This window comes from Phyllobates terribilis, unplaced genomic scaffold (genome assembly GCF_046119375.1).
Source record: "Phyllobates terribilis strain yellow unplaced genomic scaffold, ASM4611937v1 Scaffold_1__5_contigs__length_1240528914, whole genome shotgun sequence".
Classification (NCBI taxonomy): Eukaryota; Metazoa; Chordata; class Amphibia; order Anura; family Dendrobatidae; genus Phyllobates; species Phyllobates terribilis.
In genome coordinates, this window is record NW_027362761.1 from 1,145,608,766 (window position 1) to 1,145,622,115 (window position 13,350).

The window sequence follows — 13,350 nt, forward strand, 5'->3', positions numbered from 1 at the left end:
ACCCGTAGCATCTCCATTTTTCGGGATCTGGGGCTGGGTGAGGGCTTATTTTTTGTGCTCCGAGCTGAAGTTTTTATTGATCCCATTTTGGGGTAGATCTGATGTTTTGATCACCCGTTATTGCATTTTATTGCAATGTTGCGGCGACCAAAAAACGTAATTCTGGCGTTTAGAATTTTTTTCTCTTTACGCCGTTTACCGATCGGATTAATTCTTTTTTTATATTGATAGATCGGGCGATTCTGAACGCGGAGATACCAAATATGTGTATGTGTTTTTTTTTTTGTTTTGTTTTTTTATTTTGAATGGGGTGATTTAAACTTATATTTTAATATTTTTAAAAACTTTTTTTTTTCTTCACTTTTTGCTTGCTTCTATAGTTTCCATAGGAGACTAGAAGCAGCACCTGTCTGATCGCCTCTGCTACATAGAGATGATCAGCAGATCACCTCTATGCAGCAGAAATGGTCCTGTGCTATGAGCGCCGACCACTAGCGATCAGCTCATGACAACCACTGGAGTCTCCTACAGACCCAGGGTTCTCATGCCAACCCATCGGTGACCCGCGATCACGTGACGGGGTCGCCGATGGGCGGGGCAAGTGACGCGCATCCAGTTTGCCCAAGTTAAATGCCGCTGTCAGAGATTGACAGCAGCATTTAATATGTTAAGAGCCGCTGGTGGATCGCTATTCCACACGCAGCTGTTGCGGGCACATGTCATCTGTAATAATCAGCTGACATGTGCCCGGTTCAGTACGGGCTCAGCGCTGGAGCCCTCACTGAACCGGGGGTTACAGCCTTGTGCGTACAAATACCACACAGGCTGTAAAGGGGTTAAAAGGGTCTGAATACTTTCTGTACCAACTGTAAAATAAAGTGCAATGGGACCAAGGGAAAAACGTTTAATTGTTCTACCTGAGATAAGCCGCCGCCTGAGGCGTCTGCCAGCTGCTCTTCACCGAATGAGACTGCGATTCGGCCGACAGTCATTTAAAGTGTATAGAAGAGGGAGACTAGATTATGCCTCATGAGCCATTTTAATAAAATTTGGCACCATTTTAGCCAATAAATTTTGTGCATCCCATAAAACAACTCCTTCATATACTGCAATCGCACACAAGTGATTTCCACACAAAAAATGGTTCTCTGCAGCACTTAATCTTCAGTAACGATCATTAATACGAGAGTTCTGTGCTCATGCTGTCCGTTGTGCTCAGCAGCACATGTTCTATTTACTGAAGATTAAGTGCTGCCGAGAACAACGGACAGCATGAGCACAGAACGCTCGTATTAATGATCGTTCTGCATGCATGGATAGGCTATTAAATGATCGTGCTTGGGCAGACCAAATGGAGAAGTTAGGCCACAGCCCCACTATCAGTATTCGGTCAGTATTTACTCTCAGGAGTGGGAGACAAAACCAGGAGTGGGCGATAAGTCACCAATTCTGCATTTATCACCCACTCCTGGTTGTGGCTCCCACTCCTGAGAAAAAATACTGACCAAATACTGATAGTGGGGCCGTAGCCTTAGACTACATATCACGAGTGCTGTGGTCAGAGTACAGACCGCAATGCCCGGACTGGCCGCAGGGCTCCTGATCCTAAGTAAGGCTGCGTGCCCACTATGCATTTTTCAAGCGTTTTTGATGCAGATTTTCCGCAGCGTAAACGCTTGAAAAACGCTTGGTAATCCGTGCCCCATGATCCCCAATGAAAATCCGCATGTTCTGTGCACATGCTGCGGAATTTTCCACAGCGTATTTTCCTTGCGGAAAAATCTGCAGCATGTCCATTATTTGTACGTTCCCTCATGATTTGAGGTCACAATGTATTTGAAAAACGCAAGTCAAATCCGCATGTAAACGCTGCAAAAACGCGTGTAAAATCCGCAAGCGTTTTTACTGCCAAGAACATGCTGAAACGCTGCGGAAAGTTTCTGCTTCAATTCTGCATCGTGGGGACATAGCCTTAGTAGCCTCGTGGGTATATATGAGGCCACAGAGTTCGTGCTATGGACAGTGACACACGGAAGTCATTTTGCCAGCATTTACACAGAGCAGCAAATCATTCCCCAAGGTGAAGCGAAGCCTAAATAGGTACGGGCTGAAAATCTCTCTGCGGGATCACATATTTTCTATGCTGATTTGATTTTCACAAAAGTAACTTTCCCATCCACCGGAGCAGATTATTGCAGAACATAAGGAGGTTGCCCGCAGGTAATTTTTGCTAAACTATTACAATGAAAGAAATGCAGAATGTTTGCAAACAGGAGTAGGGCAGGAACGGGCTGTAATTACATCTCCATTCTCTTAAAAGGGAAAGGATACCGTCTACTTAGTAATGCGACAACACGAAATGCTACACAACACCAATTCACATCTAAGGCTTCATTCATAGGTTTGCTTTTTTGAACAAAATAAAATCTGATACAAAAAAGTAACATTTTTCATCTATTTTTCTCGTATGACAAAATAAAAAAAAGCCATGCTGCTCCTACCCATTAAACCGTACAAAAATGCCATTTTACTGTGGAACCTATTCAATTGATTGGATCAAAAATGCTAAAAATGGACATTCAAATTATTCTTTTATAAATTTGCTAACAATAGGTCCGCCCAAAACAATACATTTATGGAAAATAAAATATATATCCCATGTGAACTCTTCCCTAAGGACTATAGATATTATGATAAACCAGATTCTTTTCCCCCAAAACAGGGGGGAGGGAATCGCGCTTCAGTGGTGCCAATAGGTTGACAGAGGGAGCAGTCTCCCTCTGTAAATCTCCTCCCATGCCGCCCGCTGTCATTGTTGAAAGGAGTTAGTGTCCGGTCCGGCCCCAGCACATACAGCATAAGGTCAACTGTGTATAACAGTCGTCTCCCGCAGTGGATGGCACGGGTACAATTCCCAAGTCCGTGCCATCAGAAGCAACTAAGTCAGATTGCGAGAAAATCACTCGTAGGGAAGCGTGGACCCGTGGAAGTTCGGGTACCAGAACTTAAACCCCATTGAAATGTAAGGAGACCCGAACTTTGGAGCTGGAGGGAGAAAAAAAAAAAAAAAAAAAAAAAAACCTCCCTCGATCCTTATCTTTCAGCATTTATGTAAAAAAACAAAAACAGTAGCCCCTTAATGTAAAGTAATGCAACTGATTGAAAGTGGTGGCTCGGCATGCAAGGAGGAGGCTCAGAAGCCAAGCTCCCTTTGCACATGGCAAATGCCAGCTGTGGTACATAGCCGGCCTCAGCGTCTAACAGCAGCGAGTGGAGCTGAGCTTTGATCGCTGAGGTTAACCATTTGGATGCTGCTGTTATTCTCTGAAAGCAACATTCAAATGGAGCAGTTGCCAGTGCAAACAAACAGTTGGGTCTATTAAAATATAAAACTTAAATTAACCTATACAGTAAGTGCTTTAACAACAACTCTGAAGTTTTGTTTTTAACACTTTTTCTAAAAAAAAATATGCAATAAAAAGTGATCAAAACAGTCAGCTTACCACACATAAGAAGAATACCTTACACAGCTGTGACAAAATAAAAATGCTACAGGTTCGGAAAAGTGGCACCATAAACCAAACGTGATTTATGAGATTGTTATAGTCATAATTGCACAGACCTAGAGAAAAATCACATTTACAGGTCATTTTTACCATGCAAAGAACATTGTGAAAAACATGAATTTTTATTTTTTTTACCATTTAGTCCAACTTGGAATTTTTTTCCCCGTTTGCAGTGCATTGTATGGTAAAACGAATGGGTTTCCTTCAAAAACTACAACTACAAAAGACAAGTCCTCATATGGATAGGTCAATGCAAAAAAAAAAAAAAAAAAAAAAAAAAAAAAAGGTTATGGCTCTTGGAAAACAGGGGAAAAAAATGCATAGGGAGGCAAGGGGTTAATTAACACAATCCTGGGAAACCTTGTTCTCTATAAAACATAAGGTTATTATCAAAATGAACTGGCGCACTCTAGTGGACAGTGAAGGATAGGACTTCTAGAGATTCAAGCAAAATGGAACTAGAATAGCAAGATCCACTACTGTCAAGTCATTTGAGCATTTGTATTGCCTCTGCTACTACAATTTCAGAAATCAATAGTACAGATGAAAGTAATAAACTTTGTAATATATCTTAAAATCAATTAAATTTACTTCTCTCTCTTTCTAGACTGATCATTCATTCATTCTCAATTTATGGGTAAAATCTGTTTTCATAAAAGACAGACTTCCACATTATGGAGATAGGAGATGACAGTTGGTGCTTTTAAAGTTCTATGGAGAGGAGATAGACATTCCGCTGCAAGTTCTCCGGAAACAACAGTTGCACTTAAAGGGGTTCTCTGGTGAAAACAAGTTATCTATCATATAAAAGGTGATAGCTAGTGGTCCAACCGCTAGAACCAACACTGATCTGCAGAACAGGGCAATTTTATCCCAGTTAGGTTGCCGTTCCATTCATTCATTATTGGGCTACACTCTGCTCCATTCATTGTTTGAGGTTGCCTTAAAAAGAGGACTCGCACATCCCACTTGCTGCTTCATTTTGTAACGGGGATAAATTTTCCCATTCTGTAGATCGGTGCAGGCCCCCGCGGTGAGACAAGTTATCACCTATCCCATAAAAAGGCAGTAAAGGGGTTCTGTGAAAACTACTTAATTTTTTTCTGGATTTTTCAAAGCACATGGCCTGCCGAGAAACAGTACAACCTGCGCTATCTACTGGCTAAAGTCATTTCTAATCAGGAAAACTGCAAAAAAAAAAAAAAAAAAAGCGCAGGACATCTTCAGACGTTGGAATGAAACAGAAGAATCAGTATTGAACAGGGTTGGAGATTGGATCGGAAATGGTCAAATATGAACAATATAATGGTAGCGGTAACAGAAGGGGGGTAAGTGACAACACTATAAACAAAGAGTTCACTACTGGAAAACCCCTTTCCAATTCCCCCAGTCTGCATAATAAGACAAGGGGGGAGCAAACCTTCTTCCCAGACCCGCACGCTCGGCGTTTCATTCCTTACCATTTTCAAGATAAATTGCCCATGGTGGACAACTACATTCTTCTTTCAATTCAGAGGCAGAGAACCTGTATATAGGGAGTCTTTCAGAGAAATGGATACAATTGTATCCAGTTTAGACAATGTTCTGCAAGCTCAACAGCCTGGAATCCAGACTGATACATTGTAACAAACTATACCTCATTCAGACGTCCGTGTATCATGTACGCGTTCCATTTTTCACAGCTAGAACACCTATCTGTGACGACACAGCATTTATTCTTAATTATGCCAGATGTATTTTTCAGTAGGTCAAGAGACATAAGCCATTGTTCATATGAGCCTGAACGTTGACTCTTGAATTGATGTTTGTTGACTACCTACTGTATCCGTCCCTGCAGCTTATTGTTCTGCTATCCTTCGGGAACAAGGACGCAGGTTAAATTAACAATCGATGTTTGTTAATTTAGTTAATGCCTGCTGACTACTAGTGATGAGGGAGTGTGCTCATTTAACACTTTAACAGAGCATGCTATGGTGCTGAGTATCTTCGGTGTACTCCTATATTATGTTAGAGTCTCTGCGTCTGCATGATTTACGGTTGTAAGACAGCCTCAACAGATGAGGATTCGCTAACAAGCAATCCCTGAATGCAGACGCAGGGACTCAAACATAATATACGAGCACGCCAAAGATACTCAGTAAACACCGAAACATGCTCAGTTAAAGGGTTAAACAAGCATGCTCATCACTACTGACTACCTATTGTATCAGTCCATGCAGCTTGTTCTGCAAACAATGAAGGACAAAACATCCATGTTAATTGAACAATCGAACAATGAGAGATGACCTCCTCCCACCAATCCTGTGGATAATGGCCTGAATAAGAGACGTGGACTATAAAAGGAGGAGCAGCCTCTGTTTCCAGAGACTCTACATGACAGTAGCCAAGGCACCATGGCTCCAACCGGAGGAACACAGATTTGATCCTTTGCCCATCACTGAACCTATGGAGACGCTTGGAAAACCCAGGTTGGGACAATCAAGTCACCTGGGCACATACCTCAATGGACTGTCAGCTTCCTAAGCTTGCTGCTACCTCCTCTCTGTGGGTGCCCGCCAAAAGCGGGGTGTCACTGGTTGGGGTAGTTGGCCCTGGAAGCCCTGAAGTCGCAGAGGTTTTAAATTTCCAGCAAGCCAGCGGTAGGGTGAGACTGTCATTTGCACCATCTTGTGTACTTTCTGGGACTGTTCTTCCCAGGGATGGACTGGGACTGAAAATCAGCCCTGGCATTTGAATGCACAGAGGCCCATGCTGTCCCCACCCCCGAGCCCCAGATGGGGACATCTATTACTAATATTACCCGGCCCAGAAGAAATAAATATCCTTATACTCCCCTAATCCAGAATCCTCTTCCTCCACGGTCTCAGTCTCCTCTCCTATCCAGTGTCACAAAGCATCCAGTATCTCTGGCAGACCACAGATGGAAACCTGGTGGAGTAAGTGACAGAGCTGGTGGCTCTGTGCTCCATAACAACTGTTAACAGTATTGGTGTCGAGAGGATGCAGATACTATTAACAGCTTACCAAACAATAGGTCACACGGCTAGAAAATCCCATCTGGTATTTGCCAGAATTGCCAGATGGCCAGTCCGGCCCTGGTTCTACATGTTATTGTCTGTTGGTGGTTCAATGAAGTATTGCCACATTCTTACCCTCAACCTGTGTTGTCTGAGTAGTATTCTGCCCACGAGGAAGGAGTACGGGCGTTAAGTGAGAGGAATCATAGAATCATAGAATGGTAGAGTTGGAAGGGACCTCCTGGGTCATCTGGTCCAACCCCCTGCTCAAAGCAGGATTCACTAGATCATCTCAGACAGATGTCTGTCCAGCCTCTCTTTGAAGACGTCCACTGAAGGGGAACTCACCACCTCTCGTGGCAGCCTGTTCCACTCATTAATCACCCTAACTGTCAAAAAGTTTTTTCTAATATCTAATCTGTGTCTCCTCCCATTTAGTTTCATCCCATTGCTTCTAGTCTTTCCTTGTGCAAATGAGAATAAAGATGATCCTTCTACAATGTGACAGCCCTTGACATATTTGTAGACAGCTATTAAGTCTCCTCTCAGTCTTCTTTTTTGCAAGCTAAACATTCCCAAATCCTGCAACCATTCCTCATAGGACATGGTTTGCAGACCAGTCACCATTCTGGTCGCTCTTCTCTGAACTTGCTCCAGTTTGTCTATGTCTTTTTTAAAATGTGGTGCCCAAAACTGTACACAGTATTCCAGATGAGGTCTGACCAAAGAGGAGTAAAGACCGATAATGACTTCACGTGATCTAGACTGTATGCTTCTGTTAATACATCCCAGAATTGTATTTGCCTTTTTTGCTGCTGCATCACACTGTTGACTCATGTTCAGTCTATGATCTATTAGTATACCTAAGTCTTTTTCACATGTACTGTTGCTTAGTCCTATTCCTCCCATTCTGTATATGCTTTTTTCATTTTTATTGCCCAGATGTAGTACTTTGCATTTTTCCCTGTTAAAAACCATTCTGTTGGTTGCTGCCCACTGCTCCAGTTTATTTAGGTCTTTTTGAATCCTCTCTCTCTCTTCTCTAGTATTAGCTATCCCTCCTAGCTTTGTGTCATCAGCAAATTTAATCAGTTTACCCTCAATTCCTTCTTCTAAATCACTGATAAAGATGTTGAACAATACAGGTCCCAGGACGGAGCCCTGTGGTACCCCACTTGAGACATTCATCCAGCTGGATGTGAAGCCATTTACAACCACCCTTTGAGTCCGATCACTAAGCCAGTTATGAATCCACCTAACAGTTGCCTGGTCCATTGCATGCTTGGTCATTTTTTCAATAAGGATGGTGTGAGATACTTTGTCAAATGCTTTGCTGAAGTCAAGATATACTATATCTACAGCATTTCCCTGATCCACCCAGTCAGTGATTCTGTCATAGAAGGAAATTAAGTTAGTCTGACATGACTTGTTAGTTACAAACCCATGCTGACTCTGGTTAATCATTTCATTCTTATCCATGTACTTACATACATGTTGTTTAATAATTTGTTCAAAGATCTTTCCTGGTATAGAAGTCAGACTCATCGGCCTATAGTTCCCTGGGTCCACCTTCTTCCCCTTTTTGAAGATAGGAACAACATTTGCTCTTCTCCAGTCTTCTGGGACTTCTCCTGTTCTCCAAGAATTTTCAAAGATTATGGAGAGTGGTTCTAAAATTTCTTCTACGATCTCCTTCAGTACTCTGGGGTGTAATTCATCTGGACCTGGAGACTTGAACTCATTTATGTTAGCTAAATATTCCCTCACAATCTTTCTGTTTACAGATAACTTGGATTCCTCTATTCCTTTAAAAGGACAGTGAAGATCAGTTGATGTTACATTTTCTTTCTGAGAGAAAACAGATGCAAAATAGGAATTAAAAAGTTCGGCCTTCTCAACATCCTCTCTTACCATTTTTCCATTTTCATCCTGTAAAAATCCTATAGCATCTTTGACTTTTCTTTTACTTTTGACATACCCCCAAATCCTTTTTTATTGCTTTTGACATCTCTTGCAAGCCTTAATTCATTGTCAGCTTTAGCTAACCTGATACGTGCCCTGCAGGATCTGCAGACTGCATTATAATCTTCTTTAGATATGCCTCCCTCTTTCCATTTAATAAACATTTCTTTCTCTTTCTTTTTAGCATGTGTTTAAGTTCTGTGTTCATCCATCCTGGTTTCCTTAAATGCTTCCCATTCTTCCTACTTTTCGGGATTATTAACGATTGTGCTTTGAGAATCTCATTTTTAAAAATTTCCCATCCTTCCTGGACATTTTTGTCCTTAAGGACATCCAGCCATTGGATCCCTCCTATTCTCTTTCTGAGTCTCTTAAAATCTGCCTTTCTAAAATCTAACCTTGAAGTTTGAGTCTTCACATGTCTTCCTCCTCTAGTTATCCAAAATTCTATAATAGCATGATCGCTGCCTCCTAGGGTCCCAGCCACCTTTACCTCATCAACCATTTCCTCCCTGTTTATAAGGATTAGATCCAAAGTAGCAGATCCCCTTGTTTTCTCCCCTACCTTTTGGAAGATATAGTTGTCAGCAAGAGAGGATAAGAATTTGCTTGACCTGTTAGTTTTACTTGAGAGAGATTCCCAACAAATGTCTGGATAGTTGAAATCTCCCATGACCACTACGTCATATTTTTTGGAGAACTTGGTCATTTGATACATAAAGAGTTCATCCATATCTTCAGCTTGCCCAGGTGGCCTGTAGTAAATGCCTACAATGGTGTCCTTTCCGTTGTTCTCTCCTTGTATTCTTACCCAAACAGTTTCCACAGAACTCCCAGTCTCTGAAGCTTCAATCTCTGTGCAGATATACGCTTTTCTAACATACAATGCAACACCTCCTCCTCGTTTATCAAGTCTGTTTCTTGCAAATAAGTTGTATCCTTTTAGCCTTTTATTCCAATCATGTGTATCGTCCCACCAAGTTTCAGTGATTCCAATGACATCATATTCCTTTTCCTGCATTAGTAGTTCCAATTCTCCTTGTTTGTTGCCCATGCTTTGTGCATTTGTATAAAAACATTTTAGTTTGTGATTGGTTTCTCTTCCTCCCATATTTTTATTATTTAAATTGTTTTGTCTTTGTTCTTCTTTTCCACTTCCAGTAGCAGAGATCTCAATAGTATTTGTCAGCTGTATGGCTTTTTCTGGCCTTTTGCTTCCCTTCCCACATTGTTCTAGTTTAAAGCTCTTCTGATGAGTGTAGCAAGGCGACTTCCAAATACATGTTTTCCAGTCTTCGTAAGGTGCACCCCATCTCTAGCAAGTAGTCCATCGTATAGGTAATTCATTCCGTGATCCAGAAATCCAAATCCTTGTTGACGGCACCATCGACGTAGCCAGTTGTTCACCTGTAGAATCTTATTCCACCTCATTGTTCCATGGCCATCCACTGGGAGGATGGATGAGAAGACGACCTGCGCTCCCAATTCTTTCACTTTCTTGCCTAAGTCTTCAAAGTCACTGCAGATGGTTTCCAGGTCCTTTCTTGCGGTGTCATTTGTCCCCACATGTATTAGCAGGAATGGGTAGTGATCTGTAGGTCTGAAGAGTCTTGATATCCTGTCAGACACATCTTTAATTTTTGCTCCTGGAAGACAGCACATTTCTCTTGAGGTTATGTCTGGTCTGCAGATAGCAGCCTCTGTTCCTCTTAACAGGGAATCCCCCATGACCACCACTCTCCGTTTTTTCTTCACAACATTCTTCTTTCTCCATCCAGGAGGATTCTGAGGGCTTACAAGGTTATTCATTGCTGGCAAAGTCTTATTTTGCTGTATTTCTTCATGGTTCTCCTGCGTGAGAGCCTGGTACTGGTTCCTGAGCAGTATGGGTGCTGACTGCCTCTCGATCCTCCTGCTTCTGTGGGTCACATGCTTCCATTCCTCTGTTTCGTCAGGTGCAGTTCGAATTTCTTCTCTTTCTGAATCATGAAGAGATAATTCTGCTCTGTCTAAGAACTCTTCACCTTCCTTAATGATTTTCAAGGTAGTTAACCTCTCTTCTAGATTTCGCAACTTTTCCTCCAACAGGGACACAAGCTTGCATTTCTGGCATGTGAAGTTTGGCTTTTCCACTGGCAAGTCTGTGAACATGTAGCAGGATATGCAGCTCACCAAATGGCTCCTGGACTCTTCCATGTTCTTACTGTTAATGTTCTGAAAACAGTGAAAAAAGCTTAAAAAAAAAAGCTTCAAAATGCACGCGCCGGCAGGCGCGCCGTTTACCGATGTCCTCTTTTCAGCTCCAACAGCCAAAATCCAGTGTTCTTTGAGCTCGCGGAGACTCTTCACTTACCCCAAAATGCAGTGGGAATATGCAAATTATCTCCTCAGGACTCCTCCCCTGGTCCGAGTGGTCTTTCTAAAGACAGCCAGTCCAGTGGACGAGTGCACCCACTGACGACCATTATATACACTAATGGGTGCTTTGGAGACGTCTATTTTTTTTGCAAACCATAGAGATGAATACCGCTGCTGCCTGTTTAGCTCACAGAGCATGGCCTAGAAAGATACAACTTCTCAGCTAAAAGAAGGACGGGTGGTCCGCAGATTAAAAGCATTCTCATTCACCAACAGCAAACAACGTTTCATTTCTACGCAGATTATATAAAACAAGAAAAAAAACACATAAGAAAAAGAAAAAAAGAAGTCCAGTAACAAGATAGCGACCTCTCTAATGAATAGTTTATAGACCTGACCAGCAGACTACAATGTCCGCCGCCGGGAACCAAGATTAATGCAACAGATCGGGTTTTAGAGGCATTTATAATTTATAGGTTTGTGAACCAGGTGCAAAGACGGCCGCAGCAACAGAAACATTTGGGGACCGAGTGGAAAGGTATTATGGGGACTCCGATGACAAACGGCACGGCCGATTCACGGCATACATAGTAACTTAGGCTATGGGTTGAACTAGATGGACTTAGTTTTTTTAGTTTGAAGGAAGACTAACATGTTGATCCAGAGGAAGGCAGGATTAGGCGGAGGTCTGACATTACACTCGCTAGAATAGTTTATGGTCCTACATACGAGGATTCTGCTGGTTCCTATAACAGTCCCGACCCGCACCGATTAATCTGTCCACTTCAGGAGATGTACAAGCTAAGTCGTCTGGCAGTTCACATCGCTGCTGGCTTGTGTGCAGAAGCTTAGTAAGGCACCAAGACGTTATTGCGACACTTTCAGGTCCCTGAAAAATAAGATATTTTAGTTCAGCTTTAAAAAACTGAAGCCAGAAAAATCAATCACCCAGACTTCTGAAAGGAAAAAGAAATGCAGATTTTGCAATCAATGCATATAAAAAAAATAAAGGATTTCCCCCATGTATAGAAAAAAAAAAAATGTTATAAATTGAAGCAGCATTATCACCCCAATTATATATATATATATATATATATATATATATATATATATATATATATATATATATATATATATATATATATATATATATATATATATATATATATATATATATATATATATATATATATATATATATATATAAATAATTCTAGAGTTAAAAGGCCTTCTTTTACCACCAACATTATACACTCCACTACTACATTCATTCAATTACAGCATAGTCCATCTTCTTCTGCAAGTTGTCATAGTCCTGACGCAAAATCTGCACTACTAGTCACAGCAGTGCCCCCCAACACTTCTCATGGCTGTGTGTTCCAACAATAACAGTAGTTTCTTCCCTCTCACTGTCAGGGGCAGGCGGCGCCGTTCTCCAGAGCCCTGAAAGTCGGGGGCAGCGACACAATCCCCCAGAGCCCCGACAGTCAGGGGGACGACAGCACAATCCCCCAGAGCCCCGACAGCCGGTGCAGCGTTTCTTGCCCAGTAACCATAGCCTTACCTTTTAACTCCATCAACCCAGTAATCTATGTAGCATCTCTTCCATAACGGAGTTTGTAGAGGTGGTCAAATGATGGATACAACCATTACATTATACCTCACACAGTATATACACCCTTCTTTCTATAGTAGCACGTACAGAGTGCCCTCCATGTACAGCTCTGAAGTGTCTGTCCCCAGCGGGACACAATATCAAATTGCCCCAGTCTACTTACACAATCACACCATGGCCAATATAAAAACACTATAAAACATTAACAGTACATTTTAGGAATACTGGAGCAAACAAGGCGGCAGAATATCCCAATGCTGCAAAAAAGCCTTGTGTGTACTCTACGCTCGCCCCATTTCACAATGCTCACATGTGGGTACTGTGCCGACTAATCAAACCAACCAGTCCCAAGGACATTCCAAACTCAAACGTTATTGCTGGTTTAGTAGAATTGCTTTTGTAGTGGTGAACCACAATAACATAAGAATGTAAGAGATAGAAGAACAGTTATGCAACCCATCCACTCCTTACAGTGGCTCATGAGTGGAGACCTGGCTGCAGCGGTCCCAATAACCAACAGCTATCACAGGACGTGACAATCTGCATTGCATAAAGAAGCCTTTTCGCAAGCATCTGTTGAACAGGAGCTACCTGGCATTCTCCAAACTCTCAATTCCACGGTGAAAGTGAGCCGCGTCGTTGACGTTATGACCCTACACATCTGCCGAGACGCGAGCAGGATGGGCAGGTATCATGCGCATGGAGCGCCCACATGCACACATCTTTGTGGGGTCATAACTGCTCTGGAGGGCTCCGAATAACCCTTTGACGAAGGGCTCCTTCAGGATTAAAAAATGGTGGTGCACATTAGGAGACTCCTCTACTAACTCCA

General features: G+C 42.1%; 1 protein-coding gene across 1 annotated transcript in view; it reads right to left on the minus strand.

Annotated features, from left to right (window-relative positions):
* Window positions 1-13,350, minus strand: part of TBC1D14 (TBC1 domain family member 14) — a 73,173-nt gene that overhangs the window by 48,592 nt on the left and 11,231 nt on the right. The window lies entirely within an intron of this gene.